This window comes from Phyllobates terribilis, unplaced genomic scaffold (genome assembly GCF_046119375.1).
Source record: "Phyllobates terribilis strain yellow unplaced genomic scaffold, ASM4611937v1 Scaffold_1__5_contigs__length_1240528914, whole genome shotgun sequence".
Classification (NCBI taxonomy): Eukaryota; Metazoa; Chordata; class Amphibia; order Anura; family Dendrobatidae; genus Phyllobates; species Phyllobates terribilis.
This window is the reverse complement of record NW_027362761.1, coordinates 817,281,280-817,304,901: the sequence shown is the minus strand read 5'-3', so window position 1 is coordinate 817,304,901 and position 23,622 is coordinate 817,281,280. Positions and strand designations below refer to the sequence as shown.

Below are 23,622 nucleotides of genomic sequence, written 5' to 3'. Positions count from 1 at the left end.
CAACATTTTCAAAAAAAATGTCTCTGTCCATATTTAAGTATATTCAGAAAAATTATCATTCAATATGACTGTTCAAAGCCAAAACCAAGCACATAATCAATGATTTGTCGTGAGTTTGGACATATTCAAAGACATGTTTTTTGTTTTTTCTCTAGTGTAAAAGAGCATTTTATTTCTCATGTCAAACAAGTGCATTAAGCATGCAACTAATCTTCAAGCACAAGCTGAGATTTAAACAATACAAAGTGATCTTTTGAGATTTAAAAGCTTAATGCCTGAACAGGGACTTAAACCCTGGACCCCCAGATTAAAAGTCTGATGCTCTACCGACTGAGCTATCCAGGCTCCTTTTGACCAAATTTAGCACATTTTTCAAGATTTACTTCCGATTCATCTAAATGTATCTTCAGATATGTTGATTTTTTTCATATGTGTGTACATACCCAAAACCAAAGCCAGCACATAGTCTGCCAGCATAATGAGGTGTCAGGTGACATCTCTTTTTATACTCTATGTATAGGAAACAGGGGAAGAGGATTGGAGAGCATTCAGCCCAGTGAAAGGCTATCAGATTTGGGCAGTTAAAGGCAGGTGAAGTTGCATCATCAAGCGGTTGATTTAGTTTACTCCAAAGCTGAATTCACATTCACACAGCTCAGTATTGATTAATTTTGACTTTCATATTGGTACTGCTAAATGTGCTGCAAAGAAAAAAAAGTAGGAATCACTCTGATTCTGTGTGTTTTTTATGGGAGACATCATAGCTGCTAGTTTCCACCCATCAGCTTAACCCCTTAAGCCCCGGGGGTGGTTTGCACGTTAATGACCAGGCCAATTTTTACAATTCTGACCACTGTCACTTTATGAGGTAATTACTCTGGAACGCTTCAACGGATCCCCCTGATTCTGAGATTTTTTTTTGTGACATATTGTACTTCATGATTGTGGAAAAATTTCTTCGATATCACTTGCGTTTATTTGTGAAAAAAACGGAAATTTGGCGAAAATTTTGAAAATTTTACAATTTTCAAAATTTGAATTTTTAAGCCCTGAAATCAGAGAGATATGTCACACAAAAGAGTTAATAAATAACATTTCCCACATGTCTACTTTACATCAGCACAATTTAGGAACCAAAATTTTTTTTTGTTAGGGAGCTATAAGGGTTAAAAGTTGACCAGTGATTTCTCATTTTTCCAACAAAATTTACAAAACCATTTTTTTAGGGACCACATCACATTTGAAGTCACTTTGAGAGGTCTTTATGACAGAAAATACCCAAAAGTGACACCATTCTAAAAACTGCACTCCTCAAGGTGCTCAAAACCACATTCAAGAACTTTATTAACCCTTCAGGTGCTTCACAGGAATTTTTTGAATATGGAAGAAAAAAATGAACATTTAACTTTTTTCACAAAAATGTTACTTTAGACCCATTTTTTTTTATTTTCACAGGGGTAACAAGAAAAAATGGACCCCAAAATTTGTTGTGCAATTTCCCCTGGGCACGCAGATACCCAATATTTGGGGAAAAAACACTGTTTGGGTGCACGGCAGGGCTCGGAAGGGAAGGAGCGCCATTTGACTTTTTGATTGTAAAATTTGCTTGAATAATTAGCGGATGCCATGTTGTGTTTGGAGAGCCCCTGTGTGCCCAAACTTTGGAGCTCCCCCACAAATGACCCCATTTTGGAAGCTAGACCCCCCAAGGCACCTTTCTAGATGCATAGTGAGCACTTGGAACCCCCAGGTGCTTCACAAATTGATTCGTAAAAATGAAAAAGTGAAAAAAAAAACACTTTTTCATTTTTACGAATCAATTTGTGAAGCACCTGGGGGTTCCAAGTGCTCACTATGCATCTAGATAGGTGCCTTGGGGGGTCTAGTTTCCAAAATGGGGTCACTTGTGGGGGAGCTCCAATGTTTGGGCACACAGGGACTCTCCAAATGCAACATGGTGTCCGCTAACAATTTGAGCCGACAATTTGTTAGTGGATATCATGTTGCATTTGGAGAGTCCCTGTGTGCCCAAACATTGGAGCTCCCCCACAAGTGACCCCATTTTGGAAACTAGACCCCCCAAGGCACCTATCTAGATTCATAGTGAGCACTTGGAACCCCAGGTGCTTCACAAATTGATTCATAAAAATGAAAAAGTGTTTTTTTTTCACTTTTTCATTTTTACGAACCAATTTGTGAAGCACCTGGGGGTTCCAAGTGCTCACTATGCATATAGATAGGTGCCTTGGGGGGTCTAGTTTCCAAAATGGGGTCACTTGTGGGGGAGCTCCAATGTTTAGGCACACAGGGGCTCTCCAAACGCAACATGGTGTCCGCTAACAATTTGAGCCGATTTTCCATTCAATTCGTTTGCGGACACCATGTCGCGTTTGGAGAGCCCGTGATGTGCCTAAACAGTGGAGCTCCCCCACAAGTGTCCCCATTTTGGAAACTATACCCCTCAAGGATTTTATTAAGGTGTATAGTGAACATTTTGAACCCAGAGGTACGGCACAGAATTTGTTTACATTAGGTCATCATATTGAATAAGTTGTCATTATTCTTGAGCGCAAGTGCTCGCTACTTGAGTTTGCATCGGGTACTCAGGTATGCACCATGTACAGCGTGTGCTCGAGTGACATGCTCGAGTCCCTGCTCCGCATGTTTCACGGTTATTAGACACCCAAAAAAAAAACATGCGGGGATCGCTCGTGCATGGCAGGCAACCCCCGTAAAGTTTTTTTGGCCGCCAAGCATATGGGGCAGAGACTCGAGCATGTCACTCAAATACCCACGATACTCAATGCATACCAGAGCACCCGATGCAAAATCAAGTAGCGAGCACTTGCGCTCAACACTAGTCGCCATATCGTCATCTTTTTTTCTTACTTTTGAAAAAAATCCCAACCCCAGCCCTAACCCTAGCACAACCCTAGCCCTAGCACAACCCTAGCCCCAGCACAACCCTAGCCCCAGCACAACCCTAGCCCCAAACCCAGCCCTAACCCTAGCCCAATCCTAACCCAAGAGTTTATTTTTGACGCCGTTCCTTGTGTGGTATAAGTGATTAGACGACTTTATTCTTCAGGTCGGTGTGATTACAGCAATGCCAGAATCATATGGGGTTTTTATGACTGACAGCTGTCGCACACTAAAAGACGCATTTTTTGTAAAATCTAGTTTTTGCATCGCCATATTTTGAGAGCTATAATTTTTCCAGATTTTGGCAGACAGTCATGTGACAGCTCGTTTTTTGCGAGATGACTTGACGTTGTTATTGGTGCCATTTTCAGGCACGTGACATTTTTTGATCGCTTTCTATTCCGATTTTTGGGAGGCAGAATAAACAAAAACCAACAATTCAGTAATTGTTTTCTTTTTTTTTTTTTCATTCTGTTCCGCGTGTGGTAAAATTGATGAGGTAGCTTTATTCTTTGGGTCAGTACGTTTACAGCGGTACCACATTTGTATCATTTTTCTATGTTTTGGCGCTTATACACAATAAAAGCTATTTTATAGAAAAAAATATTTTTTAGCATCGCTTTATTCTGAGAGCTATAACTTTTTTATTTTTCGGCTGATTGAGCTGTATGGTGGCTTGTTTTTTGCGGGACAAGGTGACGTTTTCAGCGGTATCATTTTTATTTATATGCGTCTTTTTGATCGCGTGTTATTCCACTTTTTGTTTGGCGGTATGGTGATAAAGCATTGTTTTTTGCTTTGTTTTTTTTTTTTACCGTGTTCACTGAAGGGGTTAACTAGTGGGACAGTTTTATAGGTCAGGTTGTTCCGGACGCGGCGATACCAAATATGTGTACTTTTATTGTTTTTTTTTTTTTTATATATATATAATAATATTTATTGATGGGTACATTATATTTTTATTTTTGGTGGATTATTTTTTTTATTTTTTTTTTTATATTTTTGCAATTTTTTATTTTTTTTTTCCACTTTCAGACAGTTTATACACTTTATTACTTTGTCCCACTCTGGGACTTTCACTTTTTTTTCTCTGATCGCCTGCATGGCACAGAAATGCAGCACCATCCCTATGCCATGCAGGCTATCAGCGGTGCACAGTGTGAAGATTGTTTGGAGATGCACTGCGCATGTCCAAACAATCTTCCTGCTGTCTGGTGACATCGGGTCGTCATGGCAACACCCGGAAAGCCTTTGCAGACTGCGCTGGAAGCCGGAAGAGGAGGTGAGTATCGGCGATCACCTCCCCTTGCCCCCGCAATGCCGCGATCGACTTCGATCGACTTCGATCGCAGCATCGCAGGGGTTAATGTGCTGGGAGCGGTGCAGGACTGCTCCCTGCACATAGTACCGGGTGTCATCTGACACCCGGCGGCGATCGCGCCCGTACAGCCTGTGTGCGCGCGCGATCGCGATGACGTACGAATACGGGTCTGGCTCTTAAGTCCCAGGGCACAGACGCGTATTAGTACGTCAGATGTTGTTAAGGGGTTAAAGAGTACTGAAAGTTAGACATAGAGTCTACAGAGGGAAAAATGCAGAAAACAAGTCATAAAATTGCCAAAGTAGTGTTAATCCTCATATCCACATGACATTTATTTCTGAAAAGCTAGGTATGATTTAAACAAAGCTAAATGATAGGTCTAGGTTAAAAAGCCTCAAAACTGAAAAATGACGTAAATAATGGACCCTCAGATTGAAAGACGGGTGCTTTACAGACTGAGCTATCCAGGTTCTTTCTAAGTGCACTTTTGCTACATTTTCAAAAAAAATGTCTCTGTCCATATTTAAGTATACTCAGAAAAATTATCATCCAATATGACTGTTCAAAGCCAAAACCAAGCACATAATCAATGATTTGTCGTGAATTTGGACATATTCAAAGACATGTTTTTTGTTTTTTTCTCTAGTGTAAAAGAGCATTTTATTTCTCATGTCAAACAAGTGCATTAAGCATGCAACTGATCTTCAAGCACAAGCTGAGATTTAAACAATACAAAGTAATCTGTTGAGATTTAAAAGCTTAATGCCTGAGCAGGGACTTGAACCCTGGACCCTCAGATTAAAAGTCTGATGCTCTACCGACTGAGCTATCCAAGCTCCTTCTGATCAAACTTAGCACATTTTTCAAGATTTGCTTCCGATTCATCTAAATGTATCTTCAGATATGTTGATTTTTTTCATATGTGTGTACATACCCAAAACCAAAGCCAGCACATAGTCTGCCAGCATAATGAGGTGTCAGGTTACATCTCTTTTTATACTCTATGTATAGGAAACAGGGGAAGAGGAATGATGAGTATTCAGCCCAGTGAAAGGCTATCAGATTTGGGCAGTTAAAGGCAGGTGAAGTTGCATCATCAAGCGGTTGATTTAGTTTACTCCAAAGCTGAATTCACATTCACACAGCTCAGCATTGATTAATTTTGACTTTCATATTGGTACTGCTAAATGTGCTGCAAATAAAAAAAAGTAGGAATCACTCTGATTCTGTGTGTTTTTATGGGAGACATCATAGCTGCTAGTTTCCACCCATCAGCTTAAAGAGTACTGAAAGTTAGACATAGAGTCTACAGAGGGAAAAATGCAGAAAACAAGTCATAAAATTGCCAAAGTAGTGTTAATCCTCATATCCACATGACATTTGTTTCTGAAAAGCTAGGTATGATTTAAACAAAGCTAAATGATAGGTCTAGGTTAAAAAGCCTCAAAACTGAACAATGATGTAAATAGTGAACCCTCAGATTAAAAGACGGGTGCTTTACTCACTGAGCTATCCAATTTTCTTTCTAAGTGCACTGTTGCAACATTTTAAAAAAAAATGTTTCTGTCCATATTTAAGTATATTCAGAAAAATTATCATTCAATATGACTGTTCAAAGCCAAAATCAAGCACATAATCAATAATTTGTCGTGAGTTTGGACATACTCAAAGACATGTTTTTTTGTTTTTTCTCTAGTGTATAAGAGCATTTTATTTCTCATGTCAAACAAGTGCATTAAGCATGCAACTAATCTTCAAGCACAAGCTGAGATTAAGGCTATGTGCCCACGTTGCGGACCTGAAGCATATTTTTTACGCTTCTCCCTGGCGGGAAAATCGCATGCGGATATTACATGCGGTTTTCCTGCCAGGTAGAAGCGTTTGTGAGGCGACTTTGCATGCATTTCCGCATGAGGGTTATCAAGCACTTCTCCAAGCATCACTTGGAAAAGTGCTTGACAACTTGTTCAGAATGGTAAAAAATAAAAAAATAAAGTTTATACTCACCTTCTGATGCATTCTCTGCCCCGTCCGGAGGCTTGAGCGGCTCACGCTGTTGTGTGCAGGACCTACGGTGATGTCATTGAGTCATGTGATGGATCACATGACTCAATGATGTGGCAGGTCCTTAAGACAACAGCGCGACGGAGGGAACACATCAGAAGATAAGTATAAACTTTATTTTATTCTTTTTTTTACAGGTTCTTTGGTACCCAGGTCTGGATGAGAGTCTCCTCTCCTCCAGACTTGGGTACCATCCGCATATTGATTCCGCTGCGCTTCCGCAAAATTAATGAACATGCTGCGGATTTTTGACCGCAGCATATACGCTGCGGAAAAATCCGCAGCATGAGCATTGACATTGCGGAATGCCGTTGGGGACCATGGGGTGCGGATATACATGCGTTTTTCAAGCTTTTACGCTGCGGAAATTCCGCAGCATATACGCTTGAAAAACGCTACGTGGGCACACAGCCTTAAACAATACAAAGTGATCTGTTGAGATTTAAAAGCTTAATGCCTGAACAGGGACTTGAACCCTGGACCCTGAGATTAAAAGTCTGATGCTCTACTGACTGAGCTATCCAGGCTCCTTCAGAACAAACTTAGCACATTTTTCAAGATTTGCTTCCGATTCATCTAAATGTATCTTCAGATATGTTGATTTTTTTCATATGAGTGTACATACCCAAAACCAAAGCCAGCACACAGTCTGCCAGCATAATGAGGTGTCAGGTTACATCTTTTTTTATACTCTATGTATAGGAAACAGGGGAAGAGGAATGATGAGTATTCAGCCCAGTGAAAGGCTATCAGATTTGGGCAGTTAAAGGCAGGTGAAGTTGCATCATCAAGCGGTTGATTTAGTTTACTCCAAAGCTGAATTCACATTCACACAGCTCAGTATTGATTAATTTTGACTTTCATATTGGTACTGCTAAATGTGCTGCAAAGAAAAAAAAGTAGGAATCACTCTGATTCTGTGTGTTTTTTATGGGAGACATCATAGCTGCTAGTTTCCACACATCAGCTTAAAGAGTATCGAAAGTTAGACATAGAGTCTACAGAGGGAAAAATGCCGAAAACAAGTCATAAAATTGCCAAAGTAGTGTAAATCCTCATATCCACATGACATTTATTTCTGAAAAGCTAGGTATGATTTAAACAAAGCTAAATGATAGATCTAGGTTAAAAAGCCTCAAAACTGAACAATGACGTAAATAATGGACCCTCAGATTAAAAGACGGTTGCTTTACTGACTGAACTGTCCAATTTTCTTTCTAAGTGCACTTTTGCAACATTTTCAAAAAAAATGTCTCTGTCCATATTTAAGTAAACTCAGAAAAATTATCATCCAATATGACTGTTCAAAGCCAAAACCAAGCACATAATCAATGATTTGTCGTGAATATGGACATATTCAAAGACATGTTTTTTGTTTTTTTCTCTACTGTAAAAGAGCATTTTATTTCTCATGTCAAACAAGTGCATTAAGCATGCAACTAATCTTCAAGCACAAGCCGAGATTTAAACAATACAAAGTGATCTGTTGAGATTTAAAAGCTTAATGCCTGAACAGGGACTTGAACCCTGGACCCTCAGATTAAAAGTCTGATGCTCTACTGACTGAGCTATCCAGGCTCCTTTTGAACAAACTTAGCACATTTTTCAAGATTTGCTTCTGATTCATCTAAATGTATCTTCAGATATGTTGATTTTTATCATATGTGTGTACATACCCAAAACCAAAGCCAGCACATAGTCTGCCAGCATAATGAGGTGTCAGGTTACATCTCTTTTTATACTCTATGTATAGGAAACAGGGGAAGAGGAGTGATGAGTATTCAGCCCAGTGAAAGGCTATCAGATTTGGGCAGTTAAAGGCAGGTGAAGTTGCATCATCAAGCGGTTGATTTAGTTTACTCCAAAGCTGAATTCACATTCACACAGCTCAGTATTGATTACTTTTGACTTTCATATTGCTACTGCTAAATGTGCTGCAAAGAAAAAAAAGTAGGAATCACTGATTCTGTGTGTTTTTTATGGGGGACATCATAGCTGCTAGTTTCCACACATCAGCTTAAAGAGTATTGAAAGTCAAACATAGAGTTTACAGAGGGAAAAATGCTGAAAACAAGTCATAAAATTGCCAAAGTAGTGTTAATCCTCATATCCACATGACATTTATTTCTGAAAAGCTAGGTATGATTTAAACAAAGCTAAATGATAGGTCTAGGTTAAAAAGCCTCAAAACTGAACAATGACGTAAATAATGGACCCTCAGATTAAAAGACGGGTGCTTTACAGACTGAGCTATCCAGGTTCTTTCTAAGTGCACTTTTGCAACATTTTCAAAAAAAATGTCTCTGTCCATATTTAAGTATACTCAGAAAAATTATCATCCAATATGACTGTTCAAAGCCAAAACCAAGCACATAATCAATGATTTGTCGTGAATTTGGACATATTCAAAGACATGTTTTTTGTTTTTTTCTCTAGTGTAAAAGAGCATTTTATTTCTCATGTCAAACAAGTGCATTAAGCATGCAACTAATCTTCAAGCACAAGCTGAGATTTAAACAATACAAAGCTATCTGTTGAGATTTAAAAGCTTAGTGCCTGAACAGGGACTTGAACCCTGGACCCTCAGATTAAAAGTCTGATGTTCTACCGACTGAGCTATCCAGGCTCCTTCTGAACAAACTTAGCACATTTTTCAAGATTTGCTTCCGATTCATCTAAATGTATCTTCAGATATGTTGATTTTTTTCATATGTGTGTACATACCCAAAACCAAAGCCAGCACAAAGTCTGCCAGCATAATGAGATGTCAGGTTACATCTCTTTTTATACTCTATGTATAGGAAACAGGGGAAGAGGAATGATGAGTATTCAGCCCAGTGAAAGGCTATCAGATTTGGGCAGTTAAAGGCAGGTGAAGTTGCATCATCAAGCGGATGATTTAGTTTACTCCAAAGCTGAATTCACATTCACACAGCTCAGTATTGATTAATTTTGACTTTCATATTGGTACTGCTAAATGTGCTGCAAAGAAAAAAAAGTAGGAATCACTCTGATTCTGTGTGTTTTTTATGGGAGACATCATAGCTGCTAGTTTCCACACATCTGCTTAAAGAGTATTGAAAGTTAGACATAGAGTCTACAGAGGGAAAAATGCAGAAAACAAGTCATAAAATTGCCAAAGTAGTGTTAATCCTCATATCCACATGACATTTATTTCTGAAAAGCTAGGTATGATTTAAACAAAGCTAAATGATAGGTCTAGGTTAAAAAGCCTCAAAACTGAACAATGACGTAAATAATGGACCCTCAGATTAAAAGACGGGTGCTTTACAGAATGAGCTATCCAGGTTCCTTCTAAGTGCACTTTTGCAACATTTTCAAAAAAAATGTCTCTGTCCATATTTAAGTATACTCAGAAAAATTATCATCCAATATGACTGTTCAAAACCAAAGCCAAGCACATAATCAATGATTTGTTGTGAATTAGGACATATTCAAAGACATGTTTTTTGTTTTTTTCTCTAGTGTAAAACAGCATTTTATTTCTCATGTCAAACAAGTGCATTAAGCATGCAACTAATCTTCAAGCACAAGCTGAGATTTAAACAATACAAAGTCATCTGTTGAGATTTAAAAGCTTAACGCCTGAATAGGGACTTGAACCCTAGACCCTCAGAATAAAAGACTGATGCTCTACCGACTGAGCTATCCAGGCTCCTTCTCAACAATCTTAGCACATTTTTCAAGATTTGCTTCCGATTCATCTAAATGTATCTTCAGATATGTTGATTTTTTTCATATGTGTGTACATACCCAAAACCAAAGCCAGCACATAGTCTGCCAGCATAATGAGGTGTCAGGTTACATCTCTTTTTATACTCTATGTATAGGAAACAGGGGAAGAGGAATGATGAGTATTCAGCCCAGTGAAAGGCTATCCGATTTGGGCAGTTAAAGGCAGGTGAAGCTGCATCATCAAGCGATTGATTTAGTTTACTCCAAAGCTGAATTCACATTCACACAGCTCAGTATTGATTAATTTTGACTTTCGTATTGGTGCTGCTAAATGTGCTGCAAAGAAAAAAAAGTAGGAATCACTCTGATTCTGTGAGTTTTTTTTGGGAGACATCATAGCTGCTAGTTTCCACCCATCAGCTTAAAGAGTACTGAAAGTTAGACATAGAGTCTACACAGGGAAAAATGCAGAAAACAAGTCATAAAATTGCCAAAGTAGTGTTAATCCTCATATCCACATGACATTTATTTCTGAAAAGCTAGATATGATTTAAACAAAGCTAAATGATAGGTCTAGGTTAAAAATCCTCAAAACTGAACAATGACGTAAATAATGGACCCGCAGATTAAAAGACGGGTGCTTTACAGACTGAGCTATCCAGGTTCTTTCTAAGTGCACTTTTGCAACATTTTCAAAAAAATGTCTCTGTCCATATTTAAGTATACTCTGAAAAATTATCATCCAATATCACTGTTCAAAGCCAAAACCAAGCACATAATCAATGATTTGTCGTGAGTTTGGACATATTCAAAGACATGTTTTTTGTTTTTTTCTCTAGTGTAAAAGAGCATTTTATTTCTCATTTCAAACCAGTGCATTAAGCATGCAACTAATCTTCAAGCACAAGCTGAGATTTAAACAATACAAACTGATCTGTTGAGATTTAAAAACATAACGCCTAAACAGGGATTTGAACCCTGGACCCTCAGATTAAATTATCCTTCCAAACAAGCTTAGCACATTTTTCAAGTTTTACTTCCAATTCATCTAAATGTTTCATCAGATATGCTGATTTTTTTCATATGTGTATACATACCCAAAACAAAAGCCAGCACATAGTCTGCCAGCATAATGAGGTGTCAGGTTACATCTCTTTTTATACTCTATGTATAGGAAACAGGGGAAGAGGAGTGATCAGTATTCAGCCCAGTGAAAGGCTATCCGATTTTGGCAGTTAAAGGCAGGTGAAGCTGCATCATAAAGCGATTGATTTAGTTTACTCCAAAGCTGAATTCACATTGACACAGCTCAGTATTGATTAATTTTGACTTTCATATTGGTACTGCTAAATGTGCTGCAAAGAAGAAAAAGTAGGAATCACTCTGATTCTGTGTGTTTTTTATGGGAGACATCGTAGCTAGTGTTGAGCCACCCCCGTAGTGTTCGAGTTCGGTTCGGTTTGTCGAACTCCCGTGTGTTCGCCGAACTGTTCGTCGAACACCTCCCATCACCGTTAAAACCAATGGTAGGCAAACAAAAACACATAGAAACACATAGAAAACACCTTCAAAGGTGTCCAAAAGCTGACAAACTGCTCAGAAGACACAACTAACACATGGAAAAGTGACAAGTACATATAGTCATGCGAAAAGAAAAGAGGTGGAGGAGTAAAAGGAGAGGGAGACACAGATATAGGCATGTCATGCCCTTCTAAAATCCAAAAAGTGAGAAGCCGACACGTTCAGTCCGCTCCTGCCCATGCCACCTCCATGTCACCGGGTTTGTGCCAGAGCCGCGGTGAACCCTGACGGCCAGCCCCCTTCTCCCAATACTGGTGCCTGTCCGCTGGTGGGTCGAGCGAGCCCCCCTGTGGTGGAGGCAGCTCTAAGCTTTTTAATTTAAATTGTCTCTCTAATTTGAATGAATACACTTTAAATCCATTTACAAGGATCTATTGGAGGGCAAGTCTCATGCCAGCAGCCGCGTAATTCCAGCTCCAGTAGCGTCCACTAAAGCTGCTGCAGTTAAAAAGCTTTTATAAGGATCGAGCTCGGCTGTCCACCGCAAGGCATCCTACTGCCAGTCCCAGCCCCTATGCCTTGGGGTGCCTCCTGATGCTCTTCACTGAGTATCCCGTGGTCCTGAAGCATTTCCTTTGAAAAAATTAAGTGTCCAAACTACAGGTGGTGTAGCTTGCTTAACAGCCGGGATAATCCGCTGACTAGCAGACACTGCTACTAGGCACAAAGTATTTCCTGGGCTAGATGCAGTTAAAAATTTGTAATTAGATACTCTCGTTGGATGCTGAGAAAGCATTCCATAGAGTCTCCTGGCACGCCATATATGATTCTCTTAAAAAGCTTGGGGTAGGGGTCTAGGGGACCCTTTTATAGCCAAATCACGGCCCTGTATCACAATACGTCACCTAGGCTGAAGATGAATGGAACTGTAGCACCCTGAGGGCTCGGTTGCTACAGAGGTATTGCACCTCACCCAGAGGTGTGATATCTCACTCTCAGGTAAGGATGGAGTGTGGATCAGGACCCGACACCTGCATGCATTACACCACATTGCCGTGGGGCAGGGCGACCAATATGCCTCTGAGATGGGCACGACAGTCCCTGTCCCTGGCTGGAGTGGGGGGAGGGAACACTGAGGAAGGGGAGCCCTGTATTGCAGGATCAGGAAGGAAGCAGTTCCTGGGTGCATTGAGAAGGGAGTATAAAAGGTGGGCACCATCTTAGTTCAGTGCAGAGAAGTCTGAGCAGAAGTGGCAGGGAGCAGGGGCTCTGCATGAGCTCTGCTCCGGAGGCGGGCCTAGTAACAGAGGCCCAGGCCTGGAAGAGGGAGAAGGAAGGAAGAGGAGCGGAGAAGGCTCCAGGAACGAGGAATGAAGGGATCCCAGGGGTGCGGACGGGCGAGTCGCCACCGCACGCCCGAATCCACCTGCGTGGAGGGGTCAGGCCAAAGGGGGAGACCGGTCCCCGAAACTAGTGGAGGCAGGAAACGACCCTCAGCTAGAAACCGGAGGCTGTGACATTTTATGTGGTGCAGCCCCTCGCTACACCCGCTAGGAAGGCACCACATAGGGTCAGAGAAACTGGCGCCAAGTTTACCAAGAGGAGGCCCGAGGCAGCCGGACAGAAGGGTTGGTAAGAAAGGCCAGACAAAGGACACACAAAGGGGGTCCTGTGAAGCGCTCCAAAGTTATCTGGGAGTTGTCTGAGCCCCTCACCTGGTGAGCACATTACGACGTGGGCAGCCGTTACCTGCAGACATGGTCTGGATAATAAGAACTGTGAGTAAAGGCCCTGGACTGCATCACTGACTCCGTGTCGTTACTGATGCTGCCCTGCACCATCACCCCCATCCTCCGCATATACTGCCCTGAGGCTATACTCCTCCCGTGGGGAGTTATGCTACGCTCTGCTGCACCCACAACACCAGCCTCAGCGGTCTGCCCTGCAGCGGCGGTTCACTCTGACCGCAATCCACGGGTGGCGTAGTCGGATATTTAAACATCAAAACCACATAAATAGTTCCGCCACTGGTTTGACCGCCCTGAGCCACGGAACCGGGTCGTCGCCATGAAGACTACAACCACCAGCATCCACCAAAAAGGGTCCGGCTCCGGGTGTCCCAAGGCCCAGGGGGTGCATCAGAACATTTTCATCACCTTTCACAATCACCAATGGGACAAGGCAGGGATGTCCTCTGTCCCCTCTCTTATACATCCTAGTGACGGAGCACCTGCTCTCATCAATTCGCCATAACCCCAATATTAGGTGGATTGAGGTGGGAGGCACCGAATACAAGTGCTCTCTATTTGCTGATGATGTCCTAGTATATATCACTCAATCACATATATCCATCCATGCTGTTATGGCTGAAATAGATCACTTTGTTACATGGTCAAATTTTAAAATCAATGCAGCGAAGTCTGAGGCCCTCGATGTCTCCCTCCCCAAATCCATATAGGATTCCATCCAGTCCAACTTTCCCTTTGCCTGGCCCTCACAGGGTATCAAATACTTAGGAATTCCTATTCATAGAGACCTCTCCCATCTATGTTATTTTAATTTTGGGCCCTTTATTGAACAACTCCATACAGACCACGGTTGGCAAGTTAGAACTGTAAGATTCACTACGTGAACCACTGGTGTTTTGTGGAAAAGCACATGTACACTGTGTTCCAAATTATTATGCAAAAAGTGTTTAGGAGTGATAAGGGAAGAATTTGTTTGTTTGTCAGTTAAACTCATTGATGGTGATGTGTGTCAGGGCTCTTTATATCACTGTAAGCAATTGCAGACACCTGTGCTAATTAGTTTGGCAGGTGTGTCCAATGAAAGGCAAGACTACTTAAGAAGGCTGTCTCACATTATTAAGCAGCCTACATTTTCTGCCAAAATGGGAAAGAAAAAGGATGTGTCGGCTGCTGAGAAGCAACAAATTGTGGAGTGTTTAGGTCAAGGCATGACTACAATCAACATTGTGCGATGATCAGGATGAAGTGTCTTGGCAATCAAGAAGTATGTAGCTGATTCACAGTACACACGTGTGCGTGCTGATAAGGGCAAATTGAGGACTCTTTCCTACAGGCAATTACGTCAGGTTAAAAGAGCAGCGGCAAAAAAGCCTTGTCATAGCAGCAGACAAGTTTTTGAAGCTGCTGGTGCCTCCAACTTCCCCCGAACAACAAGATGCAGGTTCCTTCAGAGGTTTGCAGCTGTGCATACGCCATCCCGTCAACCTCCTCTATCCACTTCACACAAGCAGAAACGGCTCCAGTGGGCCAAACATTACATGAAGACTGATTTCAAAACTGTTTTGTTCACGGATGAGTGCCGTGCAGCGCTCGATGATCCAGATGGATGGAGTGGAGGATGGCTGGTTGATGGACACCCCACGCAAACACGGCTACAGCGCCAACAAGGAGGAGGTGGAGTAATGTTTTGGGCTGGAATCATGGGGAGAGAGATTGTCGGCCCCTTTAGGATCCCTGAAGGCGCTAAAGATGAACTCCATAATGTATGTGGATTTTCTCAAACAGCACTTCCTGCCATGGTTCAAGAAGAAGAACCGTGTATTTCACAGCAAGATCATTTTTTTGCATGATAATGCACCATCTCATGCTGCACATAAAACATCTGCATATCTGGCTGATATGGGCATAAAAGGGGACAAACTTATGGTGTGACCCCCATGCTCCCCTGACCTCTACCCCATTCAGAACATCTGGAGCATCATCAAAAGGAGTGTCTATGATGGCGGGAGGCAGTTCACATCTAAGCAACAGCTCTGGTAGGGTATTCTGTCCTCATGCAAAACAATTGAAGCAGAAACCATCCAAAACCTGACAAATTCAATGGACGAGAGAGTTCAGAAGCTCCTTTTGAACAAGGGGTCCTATGTGAAAATGTAACATCACCTAGAATAAAGTTTTGAGTTGAAAACTGTTTGATTTCAGTTTCTAATAACCTGCTAATGCTTATAATTTCAAAAATGACCATTTTTTTGGTCTTTATTAAAATGAAAAGGTTGATCGAAAAGTTTGGGGGATCTAAGAGTGTGGCAACCCAGTAGTCATGATTACTTCGAATTCTGACAATATGAGGGTTATGTTGCAGGTAGTGCAGCAAGAAGGCACTTATGTGTCTTGCGCATCTCGGAGCCCCAAAATTATTTTCCGGGCTAGATGCAGCTAAAAAATATTATTAATTTTAAATCTGGTGGAGCTTAGTATAGATGGCCTAATAGGATCAGTGCTGCACACTGCTACAAAGCCCAAATTATTTTCCAGTCAAGATACAGATAAACATGATTAGTAATTTTAAATCTGGTGGAGCTTATTATAGATGGCCTAATAGAATCAGTGCTGCACACTGCTACAAAGCCCAAATTATTTTCCAGCCAAGATACAGATAAACATGATTAGTAATTTGAAAGCTTAAAACGGTTGGTAGGGTGATTTTAACCAATCATCAAGCTTTTACTCTACCCAGGATGACACAGGGGTATAAAAGTCGTTTCGGATCCATGATTTGTTCATCTTTATGAACGTGAGTCTGTCTACATTATCAGTGGAGAGCCGCGTGCGCTTATCTGTCAGCACACCACCAGCAGCGCTGAACACACGTTCAGACAGAACGCTGGCTGCGGGGCATGACAAGATCTCCAAGGGGTAAGTGGCTAGCTCCGGCCATTTATCCAGATTGGAAGCCCAAAAAGAGCAAGGGTCCAGTGACACAGTCATGGCTTCAATGTTTACTTGGAGATACTCCTGTACCATCATCTCTAGGCGTTGACTATGTGTCAGACTTCTTGTCTCCTGTGGCCTTGCAAAGGATGGGCTAAAAAAGTGGTGAAATGATTCCGCAAAATTGATGTTACCATCAGATACTGTGGTTCTGATACGGTTTGAGTGCTGAACACTTGACGGTCCCACGGTTGGCAAGTTGGAACTGTGAGATTCACTGCGTGCACCACTGGTGTTTTGTGGAAAAGCACATGTAAGATTCTGCAACAGTCTCTGCTGATACTCCTGCATGCGTGCATCCCTTTCTATGGCAGGAATAATTTCTGCAAATTTACTTTTGTACCGGGGATCTAACAGTGTGGCAATCCAGTAGTCAGGATTAGTTCTAATTCTCACAATTCGAGGGTCATGTTGCAGGTAGTGCAGCAAGAAGGCACTCATGTGTGTTGCGCATCCATGAGCACCAAGTCCCTGTTGTGTTGGTGGCGAGGTAACAATCATGCTTCCTTCCTCTGTCCTCTCCCCCCAACCTCGCACAACAGAAATGTGATCAAGGTCTCCCTCATCTGATGAGTCTTCCATCAGTTCGTCCTCCACTTCTTCCTGGGCTCCTGCACCTTCCTCACTAGTTTGGCTGCTACCATGCTCCCTAGTAAAACCATCTCCCCCACCCTCACATGCCTGCCGCCTTGGTGCTGCCGACCGTCTGGACCTTGCAGATGTTAGCCCTTCCGCATACAACTCCTCCTCCTCTACTTCCTCCACCTCCTCTTGTGCCACCACCTGACTCCGAATTCTGTTTAACATGTGCTCCAGCATGTAAATCACCGGAATAGTCATGCTGATAATGGCATCGTCAGCACTAAACATCTTCATCGCCATTTCAAAACTGTGCAGAAGGGTGCATAGGTCCCTGATCTGAGAACACTCCTCCTGCGTGATTTGCCCCACCTCTGGATCTCGTTGGCCCAGGCTATACATCAGAACGTATTGCACCAGGGCTTGTCGGTGCTGCCACAGTCGCTGCAACATGTGCAGAGTTGAATTCCACCGGGTAGGCACATCGCATTTTAGCCGGTGAAGTGGCAGGCCCAACGACTTCTGTAGAGATGTAAGTCGCTGAGCTGCGGGATGCGAACGGCGGAAGTGAGCACACAGCGACCGTGCCCTCTGCAGAAGGCCATCTAGTCTGGGATAGTGGGCTAAAAATTGCTGGACAACCAGGTTCAACACGTGAGCCATACAAGGCACGTGTGTAACATTGCCCCGGCGAAGGGCCGCACCCAGGTTTGCAGCATTGTCGCACACGGCCTTCCCTGGTTTCAGGTCCAGTGGAGACAACCATTCATGAAATTGGTTCTCCAGAGCTGACCACAACTCCTCAGCTGTGTGACTCACATTTCCCAGACATTTCAAAGTAAAAACCGCCTGATGACGTTGAGCCCTACTGCCAGCATAGTAAGGAGGTGTGCAGGATTCCTTCTGCGCAGTTAGAAAGCTTGTGGCATGACCAGACAGGCTTTGGGTGCAGGTGGAAGACCAAGAGGAGGTTGAGGAGGCAGAAGCAGTGGAGGAACTTTGACATAAAGAGGATTGACGCACAACTCGTGGGGACGGCAAGACTTGGACAGCAGCCCCTTGTCCTGCTGTCACCATAGTTACCCAGTGCCCAGTCAGCGACATGTAACGCTCCTGTCCATGCCTACTCGTCCAAGTGTCTGTGGTGAAATGCACCCTGTCACACACAGAGTTTCTCAAAGAAGCGGTGATGTTGTGTGCGAGATGCTGGTGGAGCGCAGGCACACCTTTCTTTGAGAAGTAGTGCCGACTGGGCATCTGGTACTGGGGCACTGCGACGGACATAAGGTCTCGAAAATCCTCTGTGTCCACCAGGCGGAAAGGCAGCATTTCTGTAGCCAAGAGCTTGCAGATGGTGAAATTCAACCTCTTAGCTTTCTCATGGCTAGGAGGAAATGGTCTTTTACTTGTCCACATCTGAGGGACCGAGGGCTGGCTATTGTGCTTAGACGGGGTTGATAAGGGTGTCCCCGGCAAACTGCCGGTCTGTGAGGAAGATGCAGGCGGACATGTTAGGTTGCCTTGATCCAAAGGTGGTGCTATCGATGTCGGACAGCGCTCAACACCAGCTGATGTTACCACCTCCAAAGAAAATGATGACCTGCCAATCACGCTGGCTGTTGCGGATAAAGAGGTGGCAGGTCTGCGCCCCAAAACAGGTGTGACTGCTGTCCCCCCAGTCACAGAGGATGAAGAGGCCGCGGATGCACAAGATATGGCAGACGGTGGTTGGCCCGGCCGGCTAGGCCGCATTGTAGCACAGTGAGCTTCCCACTGCAATTTATGCTTCATGTCCATGTGCCGGTTCATGCATGAAGTACTCAAACTATGTATTTTTTGGCCTCTACTTAGCTTTTGCTGACAAATGTTACAGATAACACGAGTTGGGTCATCTTTATCGATCTGAAAAAAATGCCCAGGCTATGCAAGGCTTAGCACCCATGCGACCTGAAGAGCCACCACGACTTGTGGTGAGAGGCAGAGTTGTGTTTGAGGATGCAGTTGTTGACGTGCTTCCAGTACTACGTCTGTGTCCAGGAAGGAGCAACCTGACCTCGTCGTCACTAGCATCTTCCTCCACCTCCTCTGCTGACCTCATCTCTTGGCTGACTGTGGGTTGACAGTAAGTGGGATCTCCAACCTCATCATCATCACCCTGTGCGTTATCACACCCGTCGTCCTCAGAGCCAACCTGTTTCTGCCCTGACAAAAAACTAAAGTTGTCGCTCCAATCAGGTATTTGAGTCTTATCATCGTCATTCCTCATTGTCTCCACCAACAGGAGTTACAGTTTGGGAATGAGGGTCTACATTATGGTCAGAACCTTCTGCGTCTGGTCCTGGATCCGACTCATAAAGATTCTGGGCATCAGTGCAGATCATTTCCTCGTCTGGATTCACAGAAGCGCTGGAGTCGACTTCTGATTCCCAGGCTATAGTATGAGTAAACAGCTCTGCAGACTCAACCATCTGTTCTACCTCATACTCAGACGGGCAGCTGGAGATTTGGGAGCTGTGAGGAAGCAAGTGCGATTGGGGTGACACCTTTGAGGACTGGAGTATTTGTGATGTTGAAGTTGATGTGGAGGAGAGCCCACTTAAAGGAGCACTTGATATCCGTTGAAGCACCTTCTGTTTTTGTGCCTCATCTGGAATTTGTAGCGATTGGCGTGGCCGTAAGAAAGGGATCTTATCACATTGTCCGCTAAAAGAAGTAGACATTTTAGTTTGGCTGGAAGATGGTCTTTCTTCTGCAGATGTTACTGTTGCTTTAACACCTACCCCACGGACACAACCTTTTTTCCCCTTCCCAACATGCCTATTCCCCTTTCCACCAGCAGCAGGCCTTTTTCCACTCATTTTGGTGGTTAACTAATTCACAACTCTGGAGTTGTTTGCACAAAAAAACAATGGATGGGAACCGAGCAGAGCTGAGTGGCCAAACTGTGGTATTAGGCCAAAACTATTGGCTGGGTTAGATGCAGAAAAAAATTATATTCAATTTGCAACCTGATGGAGGTCAGTATAGATGGACTAATAGAACAAGTCCCACATACAGCTAGAAGCCCAAATATTTTTTCAGAGGTAGATGCAGAAAAAAATTGTATTCAGTTTGCAACCTGATGGAGGTCAGTATAGATGGACTAATAGAATAAGTCCTACACACAGCTAGAAGCCCAAATATTTTTTCAGAGGTAGATGCAGAAAAAAATTATATTCAGTTTGCAACCTGATGGAGGTCAGTATAGATGGACTAATAGAGAAAGTCCCACACACTGCTAGAAGGCCAAATATTTTTTCAGAGCTAGATGCAGACAAAAAATTATTTTGAATTTGCAACCTGATGGAGGTCAGTATAGGTGGACTAATAGAACAAGTCCCACACACTGCTAGAAGGCCAAATATTTTTTCAGAGCTAGATGCAGAAAAAAATTATATTCAGTTTGCAACCTGATGGAGGTCAGTATAGATGGACTAAAAGAACAAGTCCCACAAACAGCTAGAAGCCCAAATATTTTTTCAGAGGTAGATGCAGAAAAAAATTATATTCTGTTTGCAACCTGATGGAGGTCTGTATAGATGGACTAATAGAGAAAGTCCCACACACTGCTAGAAGGCCAAATATTTTTTCAGAGCTAGATGCAGACAAAAAATTATTTTGAATTTGCAACCTGATGGAGGTCAGTATAGGTGGACTAATAGAACAAGTCCCACACACTGCTAGAAGGCCAAATATTTTTTCAGAGCTAGATGCAGAAAAAAATTATATTCAGTTTGCAACCTGATGGAGGTCAGTATAGATGGACTAAAAGAACAAGTCCCACAAACAGCTAGAAGCCCAAATATTTTTTCAGAGGTAGATGCAGAAAAAAATTATATTCTGTTTGCAACCTGATGGAGGTCTGTATAGATGGATTAATAGAACAAGTCCCACACACAGCTAGAAGCCCAATATTTTTTCAGAGGTAGATGCAGAAAAAAAATATATTCAGTTTGCAACCTGATGGAGGTCAGTATAGATGGACTAATAGAGAAAGTCCCACACACTGCTAGAAGGCCAAATATTTTTTCAGAGCTAGATGCAGACAAAAAATTATTTTTAATTTGCAACCTGATGGAGGTCAGTATAGATGGACTAATAGAGAAAGTCCCACACACTGCTAGAAGGCCAAATATTTTTTCAGAGCTAGATGCAGATATAAATTATTTTTAATTTGCAACCTGATGGAGGTCAGTATAGATGGACTAATAGAGAAAGTCCAACACACTGCTAGAAGGCCAAATATTTTTTCAGAGCTAGATGCAGAAAAAAACTTATATTCAGTTTGCAACCTGATGGAGGTCAGTATAGATGGACTAATAGAGAAAGTCCCACACACTGCTAGAAGGCCAAATATTTTTTCAGAGCTAGATGCAGACAAAAAATTATTTTTAATTTGCAACCTGATGGAGGTCAGTATAGATGGACTAATAGAGAAAGTCCCACACACTGCTAGAAGGCCAAATATTTTTTCAGAGCTAGATGCAGACAAAAAATTATTTTTAATTTGCAACCTGATGGAGGTCAGTATAGATGGACTAATAGAGAAAGTCCCACACACTGCTAGAAGGCCAAATATTTTTTCAGAGCTAGATGCAGATAAAAATTATTTTTAATTTGCAACCTGATGGAGGTCAGTATAGATGGACTAATAGAGAAAGTCCCATACACTGCTAGAAGGCCAAATATTTTTTCAGAGCTAGATGCAGAAAAAAATTATATTCAGTTTGCAACCTGATGGAGGTCAGTATAGATGGACTAATAGAACAAGTCCCACACACAGCTAGAAGGCCAAATATTTTTTCAGAGTTAGATGCAGACAAAAAATTATTTTGAATTTGCAACCTGATGGAGGTCAGTATAGATGGACTAATAGAGAAACTCCCACACACTGCTAGAAGGCCAAATATTTTTTCAGAGCTAGATGCAGAAAAAAATATATTCAATTTGCAACCTGATGCAGGTCAGTATAGATGGACTAATAGAATGATGCTATGCCCAAAAGATTTTACTTCACTAGGTGCAGTAAAAAAATTGGTATTCTATACACAGGTGGTATATCTTGCAACACAGATAGGCTACTCCACTGACTAACACACTCTGCAATAGGCCAAAAAGGATTAGCTTTGCTAGATTCAGCCAAATGCTGTGAAAAAAACTTGCACAGCACTGGCACAGACCTGCCTGGCAAAAACTGATAGGAACTGATGTAACCTAGTCCTGAAAAGGACTGCAATTACAATTAGTCTTTACTCCCACAATCTATCTATTTAAGAGCACAGACCTGCCTGATAAAAGTCGTAGGAAATGCTGTAACCTAGTCCTTAAAAGGACTGCAATCACAACTATTCCCTACTCCCAAGCTATCTGTAGATTTGTGCGAAAATTGGCTTGAAATTAACAAGGTATAGCGCACACAGCAACAGCGGTGCCATCTAACACGCAGCTGCAGCAGTGAGAAAATGGTGGTGACGGGGAAAATGGCTTGGTCTTATAGGGCAAGGACATGTGACATACACTGCCAATGACACATGCCCTTGCTTGTGTGAAAAAAAGCACTTCGCTCCGTGTGTGCGCTGCTGATAGGCTGACAGATTGCACCTCCCCACTGTAAATGCGGGAAAGAGAAAAAAAAATGGATATCTTCATTATTCCTGCAGAGATCCGTCCCCTGCCCCTCCCCCCACCCCGCTGTACACTCAAACTGCGTATTAACATTAATTTTCATCATTACTGAGAAAAAATCCAGTTATGATTTTGGTGCACGAACAGTTATCGAACATAACCTCGAACAGCCGAATTTTTCTCAAATCGTTTGTGTTCGCCGAACGGCTCGAACACCGCCCAAAACAGCTCGAATTTCAGATTGGCGATCAGTTCGAGTCGAACAACGCTCATCTCTAATCATAGCTGCTAGTTTCCACCCATCAGCTTAAAGAGTACTGAAAGTTAGACATAGAGTCTACACAGGGAAAAATGCAGAAAGCAAGTCATAAAATTGCCAAAGTAGTGTTAATCCTCATATCCACATGACATTTATTTCTGAAAAGCTAGATATGATTTAAACAAAGCTAAATGATAGGTCTAGGTTAAAAAGCCTCAAAACTGAACAATGATGTAAATAATGGACCCTCAGATTAAAAGACGGGTGCTTTACAGACTGAGCTATCCAGGTTCTTTCTAAGTGCACTTTTGCAACATTTTCAAAATAAAATGTCTCTGTCCATATTTAAGTATACTCAGAAAAATAATCATCCAATATGACTGTTCAAAGCCAAAACCAAGCACATAATCAATGATTTGTCGTGAGTTTGGACATATTCAAAGACATGATTTTTGTTTTTTTCTCTAGTGTAAAAGAGCATTTTATTTCTCATGTCAAACAAGTGCATTAAGCATGCAACTAATCTTCAAGCACAAGCTGAGATTTAAACAATACAAAGTGATCTGTTGAGATTTAAAAACTTAACTCCTGAACAGGGTCTTGAACCCTGGACCCTCAGATTAAAAGTCTGATTTATCAAGGTTCCTTCCAAACAAACTTAGCACATTTTTCAAGATTTACTTCCGATTCATCTAAATGTTTCTTTAGATATGCTGATTTTTTTCATATGTGTATACATACCCAAAACCAAAGCCAGCACATAGTCTGCCAGCATAATGAGGTGTCAGGTTACATCTCTTTTTATACTCTATGTATAGGAAACAGGGGAAGAGGAGTGATGAGTATTCAGCCCAGTG

The 23,622-nt window shown here is 42.1% G+C and overlaps 6 non-coding genes across 6 annotated transcripts; all 6 read right to left on the bottom strand.

Annotated features, from left to right (window-relative positions):
- Positions 1-272: 272 nt before the first annotated feature.
- On the bottom strand, positions 273-345 carry TRNAK-UUU (transfer RNA lysine (anticodon UUU)). The gene has a single exon. It is a non-coding gene; the product is annotated as a tRNA-Lys (tRNA).
- Positions 346-5,006: 4,661 nt separating this feature from the next.
- On the bottom strand, positions 5,007-5,079 carry TRNAK-UUU (transfer RNA lysine (anticodon UUU)). Its single transcript has one exon. It is a non-coding gene; the product is annotated as a tRNA-Lys (tRNA).
- Positions 5,080-6,761: 1,682 nt separating this feature from the next.
- On the bottom strand, positions 6,762-6,834 carry TRNAK-UUU (transfer RNA lysine (anticodon UUU)). Its single transcript has one exon. It is a non-coding gene; the product is annotated as a tRNA-Lys (tRNA).
- A 978-nt stretch (positions 6,835-7,812) lies between these two features.
- On the bottom strand, positions 7,813-7,885 carry TRNAK-UUU (transfer RNA lysine (anticodon UUU)). Its single transcript has one exon. It is a non-coding gene; the product is annotated as a tRNA-Lys (tRNA).
- Positions 7,886-8,860: 975 nt separating this feature from the next.
- TRNAK-UUU (transfer RNA lysine (anticodon UUU)) lies at positions 8,861-8,933 on the bottom strand. Its single transcript has one exon. It is a non-coding gene; the product is annotated as a tRNA-Lys (tRNA).
- Positions 8,934-9,910: 977 nt separating this feature from the next.
- Positions 9,911-9,983, bottom strand: TRNAK-UUU (transfer RNA lysine (anticodon UUU)). Its single transcript has one exon. It is a non-coding gene; the product is annotated as a tRNA-Lys (tRNA).
- Positions 9,984-23,622: the final 13,639 nt, after the last annotated feature.